This window comes from Delphinus delphis, chromosome 11, assembly GCF_949987515.2.
Source record: "Delphinus delphis chromosome 11, mDelDel1.2, whole genome shotgun sequence".
Lineage (NCBI taxonomy): Eukaryota > Metazoa > Chordata > Mammalia > Artiodactyla > Delphinidae > Delphinus > Delphinus delphis.
The window spans coordinates 85,618,113-85,625,462 of NC_082693.1; the positions used below are offsets into that span (position 1 = coordinate 85,618,113).

A 7,350-nucleotide genomic window follows, 5' to 3' on the forward strand; every position below is an offset into this window, starting at 1 on the left:
AATATAAAAATAAAAACTATTTTATTGCCATCCCTCTCTCTCAATTTCCACCATTCTTTACCTCTATTGCTAAACAATCCATTTGCCTCTTTTGAATTATCTGAAAAGTTTTCTAAGTTGATAGGCTGTCCATTTACTCAATTGCTAAGCGCCCATTGTGGTACTTATCTGTGAGGCATCTGGATGCATGTCACCTGAGCTTAAATTATTGGGCAGAAACCCTGATGAGAAGAGACATTTTATGGAAAAGATTGGAGACACTTTTTTTTTTTTTTGACCTAACATATAAAACTTCTCTAGAAATAAAGCCACCGAACTCACTCAGTGACCCAGCTTCAAAGTTGATTTGGTAACTTTTTTTTTTTTTTTTTTTTTTTTGCGGTACGCGGGCCTCTCACTGTTGTGGCCTCTCCCGTTGCGGAGCACAGGCTCCGGATGCACAGGCTCAGCGGCCATGGCTCACGGGCCCAGCCACTCTGTGGCATGTGGGATCCTCCCGGACCGGGGCACGAACCCGTGTCCGCTGCATCGGCAGGTGGACTCTTAACCACTGCGCCACCAGGGAAGCCCTGATTTGGTTACTTTTTGAAGCAAATTGAGGAATGATTTCAGAATCAAAGTTACTTATATCACGATACAAATGTGTAGTTTCTTCCCTAGATGACCCAAGGCTGAAAGTTATGCCCATTTAGGTATACGGAGTGCTGCCAGCACAGTGATGCTTCTCAAATGCCAGTGGATGGGCTCGCTGCATCAGATCCCCTGGGGGAGCTCGAGGTGAAGTGGATGGCTCGCCCCTCTTCCCGAGAGGGTCTGACCAAACAAGGAAGGGATAGACTGCGGCTGAGCAGTTGGTATCTCTGTGAGGTTGCCGTGCAGCTTGGTTCGGGCATCCTCCTGCTGTATTTTGGTTATAAGTTCAGAAGTCTCTCTCTCCACCTGACTTGGTCTCTTCATATAAGTGTCATCAGTGCTTCGCACTGTGCTGGCCACATATTCAGTCTCAAATCAGTACTGGACAGATGTTGAACATGCGTTTTACTGAAAAGAAAATCAGTAAATAATTTGCAGGCTTAACGCTGATACGTTTTTATCTAAGTGGTGCCTTTTCGCGCTTGCTAACTCTTTTCCCTTTTTTGTTTGTTGCCTTCATAGCCTGCTCATCAAGATCTGGATGGAATTTTTGCTTTGTGGGATTTTGTAACGTGCACAGACATCTCCAAGGAAATTCTAAGCAGTCGCCCCCCACCGCCCCAAATTCTTAGTTTATAGTTAAAGCCATGGTACATATTGAATGTTGTGGTACTAGAAAGCAATTGGTTAAACAACACACGTATATGGAACTATATTTGATCCACCTGCGGAAGACAAGCTTACAAAGGGTTCTTGCCCAGCTGGCTGCTGTGTCCCAGCTGCGTTCTCACCCTGGCCATCCCCACAGCTCATGAAGATCATGTCTTTTCACTGATACGTTTTTGATAGTTTTTATATAACAAAATCCTTCATCTATTTATAACTCACAATAATAAGGCACTATCGATGAATTACCCAAAGTAATATATTTGTCTGTTATCTTTCACTATTTCTACTTCATGTTAATTTTTAGCTGTAAAATTGTTACATTGATTCTTACTGTTATCTCTTTCCTTTTTTACTATTTGGTTTTCAGCTTTATTTAAATATCAGAGGAGTTTCTTTATTGAGAACAGTGTACTACGTGGCAGTACTTAAACTGTTGAGGTTTGCATGCCGTATGTACATTTTGATTAATTTCCTATTTTCTTTAGTCAAAGGCTTAGGTAACTACAAATACGTCCTAGCCATTGAGTCTCCCATTCTACCTGTGTGTGATCAGAGCATCTCATCATGTTAGTTCTACACTGTTTTCAAGGACTTGTCACTGATGTTAGTCGGATATTTGGAAAGTTCTTAATTCAATAGTGATCGTGTGTATCCACTTAGTACTGAAATGTAAGTCCCTCAATTTACCAGTGTATTTCAACAATTAAAACATTTTTATCCCTCTTTACCTGGATTTCTTCATTATTTTTCAAAAGAGCACTTTCAAATAAGTCACACATTGTGATGTATAGATATATCAGTATAAAAATAAAAATGTATAAATAGATTACTATGAAAAACCAAAATTTTTCACAAGAAGAAAAGCATTATCTTGTATATTTGGTCCATACAACTATCATAGGAACATCAAATTTTTTTTTTATATCTTTACTGGAGTATAATTGCTTTACAATGTTGGGTTTGTTTCTGCTGTACAACAAAGTGAATCAGCTATATGTATACATATATCCCCATAGCCCCTCCCTCTTGAGCCTCCCTCCCACCCTCCCTCTCCCACCCCTCTAGAGGGACATCCGATTGATCCGAAAAATAAAGCTGAAGATTAGATTCACTGAGAAATGATTACGATACACCTACTCCTGTCCCATATCCACATGTCCATGATGGAATTTAGGTGAAACATCAGCAGTTTATCCCATTAGAGATAACAGATGCACTTTTTGAAAACTTTTAATTTTGAAATAACTTTAGATTTACAGAGGAGTATGAGGATGGTACAGAGAGTTCCTATATGCCTTCATTTTTAAAAACATTAATTTTTATTGGAGTATAGTTGATTTGCAATGTTGTGTTAGTTTCTGCTGTACAGCAAGGTGAATCAGTTATACGTATACATGTATATCCACTCGTTTTTAGATTCTGTTCCCATATAGGTCATTACAGAGTATTGAGTAGAGTTCCCTGTGCTATACAGCAGGTTCTTATTAGTTATCTATTTTATATATAGTCGTGTGTATATGTCAACCCCAATTTCCCAATTTATCCCTCTCCTTCCCCCGTGGTATCCATAAGTTTGTTTTCTACGTCTGTGACTCTATTTCTGTTTTGTAAATAGGTTCATTTGTACCATTTTTTTTTAGATTCCACGTATAAGCAATATCATATGATATTTGTCCTTCCTTGTCTTTCTATGTCTGACCAGCTTCCCCTAATGTTAAATAACATCTTACAAAACGTAGCACATTTGTCAAAACTGAGAAATTGAACTTTGGTACAATGCTATAAACTAAACTGCAGCCTCTCATTGGATTCCATTAGTTTTTCTATTACTATCCTTTTTCTGTTCCGGGATCCAACCCAAGATTGCATTGCATTCTGCCGCATTTAGTCATCCTGTCTCCTGAGTCTCCTCTCCCTGGCATTTTTCTCAGTCTTTCTTTGTTTTTCACCACAGAGGTGAAGCGCCCCTCTCATCACATCATATCATAATATCTCATGATTTCAACATAACTTGTTATTGGTGATATTTACCATGATCACTTGGATAGGGGCGTCTGTCAGGTTTCTCCACTGTAAGGTTTCTTGTTTACTGTTTCCATCCTCTGTTCCTTATAAGTGAATCATAAGTTTAGACCACACTCAAAGGAGAGGGGAATTAAGCTCAACCTCCTGGAGGAAAGAGTATCAAGAAATTTCTGGAATTTTTTTTTTTAATTTACTATCTTAGCCATTTAAAAAAATATTTATTTATTTATTTTTGGCTGCGTTGAGTCTTCGTTGCTGTGCGCGGGCGTTCTCTAGTTGTGGCGAGTGGGAGCTACTCTTCGTTGCACGGGCTTCTCATTGCGGTGGCTTCTCTTGTCGCGGAGCACGGGCTCTAGGCGAGCGGGCTTCAGTAGTTGTGACACACGGGCTCAATAGTTGTGGCTTGTGGGCTCTAGGGCGCAGGCTCCGTAGTTGTGGCGCACGGGCTTAGTTGCTCTGTGTCATGTGGGATTGTCCCGGACCAGGGCTCGAACCCATGTTCCCTGCATTGGCAGGCAGATTCTTAACCACTGTGCCACCAGGGAAGTCCCTGGAATTTGTTAAAAGCATTTTTAATATATGTGTGTGTGTGTATGTGTGCATGCACTTTTATATATAAGCATTATATATTATGTATATAATGAAATATTATTCAGCCATAAAAGGAATGAAAATCTTGCCATTTGTGACAACATGGATGGACTTAGAGGGTATTATACTTAATGAAATAAGTCAGACAAAGAAAGACAAATACTGTATGATTTCACTTATATGTGGAATCGAAAAAACAAAACAAAGGAACAAACATTACAAAACAGAAACAGAGTCATAGACATAAACAGCTGTTTGCCAGAGGGGAGGGGCTGGGGGGAAGAGTGAAATCGCTGAAGGAGATTAAGAAGTACAAACTTCCAGTTACAAAAAAAGGAGTCGCAGGGATGAAATGTACATTGTGGGGAATATAGTCAATAATAATGTAGCATCTTTGTATGGTGACAGATGGTAACTAGACTCGTGATCATTTCGAAATGTATAGAAATATCAAGTCACTCTGTTGTGCTCCTGGAATTAACAAAATGTTGTAGGTCAATTATACTTCAGATCAAGAGGGAAAGGGGAAAAACCAAACACCACAGTAATTATTAATTATTTTGGGGGAGATACTTTGAGACTCTGCACATGTCCTGTTTCTCCTTAAAGATTTATCCGCTAATTTTAGCATTCACCTTTGGACCTTGCCTGTAGCATACACTGTGGTGTTCCAATGCTGATTTTCTACTCCCCTTGTTCCTTCACATGTGTTACTTGGAATTCTTCTCTAAGGAATATTTTGTCTTATCTCCCAAATCTACTTTTTATTCAATCATTTATTTATATCCATATGGACTCATAGATATTAATTTCTTTAGGTTATAATCCAACACTATAGTCACTATTTTATTGCTCAAATTGTTCAAGCTTTGCCCATTGGTAGTGTTTTCATGTTGGTTCTTGACAAACCCCATCCTTTTTTTCTTCTTAGGTTGACTTTTAATAGCAAGCAGAATAAAAATCCAATTCAAAAGTTAGTTAAAACGCATTCCTAAAACTTCATCAAATTTAATTATAAATGAACAGTGTTTTCCATATTATGACAAGTCTTACCATTTTCCTTCAACTAGACATTATTTAAATTTAGAACCTCATGATTCTTACCAGTTAATAATACTTACCACCCACTTACCTATGTCTTAAGGTTAATGATTATAATTTTTATTAGGTATTGCAAAGATCTTGAGTGAAAGTCTTAGAGAAGAATAATTACTAACATTAGGAGCTTTCAAAAGAAAAGTGAGAGATTAGAGAAGCCTTTAAAATGCCTGAAATTTAAGAGTTAATAGCTTTTCAAACTATATTCTGCTTCTTTGTAAGATTTTTATTGAAATGTATGTGTACTGGAGAGAGGAGTTTCAGAGAATTTCTGATTAATAAAATTGTTTGTTTAGATTAGAAAAGGTTTTCTTAAGAAACCTTCTAGGTCAGGAGACATTTATTCCTGGACTTGGTTAAAGGAGACTGCTAGAATTTAGTTTTGGAAGAACTGTTTCAGTCTCTGGAATGTAGAAATCTGGTTTGGCAAGTACAGCTAACTTCTGGGATTTTATGGAAAAGTGGCTGGCTTGATGAACTGAGTTCTCAAAAGTGATATGGAGGGCTTCCCTGGTGGTGCAGTGGTTGAGAGTCCGCCTGCCAATGCAGGGGACATGGGTTCGCGTCCCGGTCCGGGAAGATCCCACATGCCGCAGAGCGGCTGGGCCCGTGAGCCATGGCCGCTGGGCCTGCGCGTCCAGAGCCTGTGCTCTGCAACGGGAGAGGCCACAGCAGTGAGAGGCCCGCGTACCGCAAAAAAAAAAAAAAAAAAAAAAAAAAAAGTGAGCTGGACTAGGCTTTGGGGAGAGGAACAGAATGACAGAAGGGGCTAAGTTAGTACAACTGGGAAGTTATCTCTCTGGGCTTTTGAATTGAGAAGAGCTTGAAGAGGAGAAGAAAACAGGTTCCGTTTTGCAAATGGGAGCTTTATGTAGTCATGTCATATCTATGCCCAAAGTTGTGAAGAATTTCAGGAGGGAAAAGTTATGTAAGGAACTCATTCGCAGGAAGATAGTTTACATTTTCTTCCATTTTCTTTACATTACTTTTACTTAATGCACATGATAAATCCCAGCAGTACAAAATGATGTGCTTTTCCATAGATTGGGTTCTGATACCCCATTCTGATTTTTAGTTGTTTATCAATCATCACCACTTGAGTTCTTGCTGTGCCCCACTTGGGGCACACTAGTTACCAAGGGTACTGCTGGAAGACCCACCCCCTACATTCGGGGCTCTTTAGAATAGTGGGGTTACACTGGTTAACCTGTAATAAACACAGAGCAACGCCCAGGGGACCATGATGACTTTGGGAGCACAGCGTAGGGGCACCCATGTCAGACTCATGGCTTAGGGAAGACTCCCCAGAGAGCAGTCCCCTGCAGAGCCACAAGGGAGAGCACCAGGTAGCCAACTATAGGCAGGAGAAGAAGAGAAGTTTGGGCAGAGAGCCATAGGTGCAAAGGCGCAGAGCCCTGAGGACCCTCGGCGTGGTCTGGGAACTGCTGGGAGTGCATCCTGGGTGGGTGGGAGGAGGTGGGAATGGGGTCGGAGAGGTGGGCGAGGTGATCTGCGGAGAGCATCGTGGGCCGCGCTGGAGCTTCTCCTGAAGCCTGTGCGAAACCACTGTGGACAGAAGCAATTGTGAGGTTTACCTGCTGGGTCCCTCCATTCACCTGGGGGCCATCAGAAGGCTTTGTCTTATGGTCTGTTCCAACTCCTGGTTTGTGAGTCTCTCTCTGTAGGAAGCATGATCAATACTTGCAGTTGTGTTTGTGAAGGTGGGCCTTTCCCATTTAATCCATAATACAAAAGACTTGGAGTTTTCAGACACAGTGCAATTTGTAGAAACATTTGTTAGACAAACAATAAGGTCCGTCTCCTATACGAGACACTCCTTTCAGACTGGAGAGGTGGCTGGCTGTTTAATCTAATGCATAGAAACCAACACAGAGGGTCAAGGAAAATGAAGAAACAGAAGTGTATATTCCAAACAAAACATTCCATTAGGAAGGTCAGAAACATTCCATAGGGCAGGGCAATGCCTACCCTAGCAGCAGGTATAACCAGGTGCTTAGTAATTGGGTTTTTGATAATGTTGAAGCCATCATATTGCTCTCCCACTTCTCTCTCCACTAAAGCAATCCCTTAAATGAAGACAAACTTCTTTCTCCACCAGTAGAGTCTGTAACACTTAGATAATTTAGCACTTGATTACCTATTTTGCTTATCCTCTGAATATTTAATAGAAGAGTATTGCAGACTCCCTAGAATGCAGGTGCCTTGTATATTCTTTTCCATTCTTCTTAGAATTGGGTCCCAGGAACGTATTATGAAGAAATGACCTTGGGTTGGTGTGAAAGCAAGATAATTTGTGACTCTCAGACAGGGACA

At 40.4% G+C, this 7,350-nt stretch overlaps 1 protein-coding gene across 1 annotated transcript in view; it reads left to right on the forward strand.

Annotated features, from left to right (window-relative positions):
* The window catches only part of C11H12orf75 (chromosome 11 C12orf75 homolog), a 37,646-nt gene extending 35,623 nt beyond the window's left edge, over positions 1-2,023 (forward strand). Inside the window, exon 6 of the mRNA XM_060023900.1 lies at positions 1,156-2,023. The gene's annotated coding sequence lies outside the window, so the exon portion shown is untranslated. The remainder of the gene's footprint in view (positions 1-1,155) is intronic.
* Positions 2,024-7,350: the final 5,327 nt, after the last annotated feature.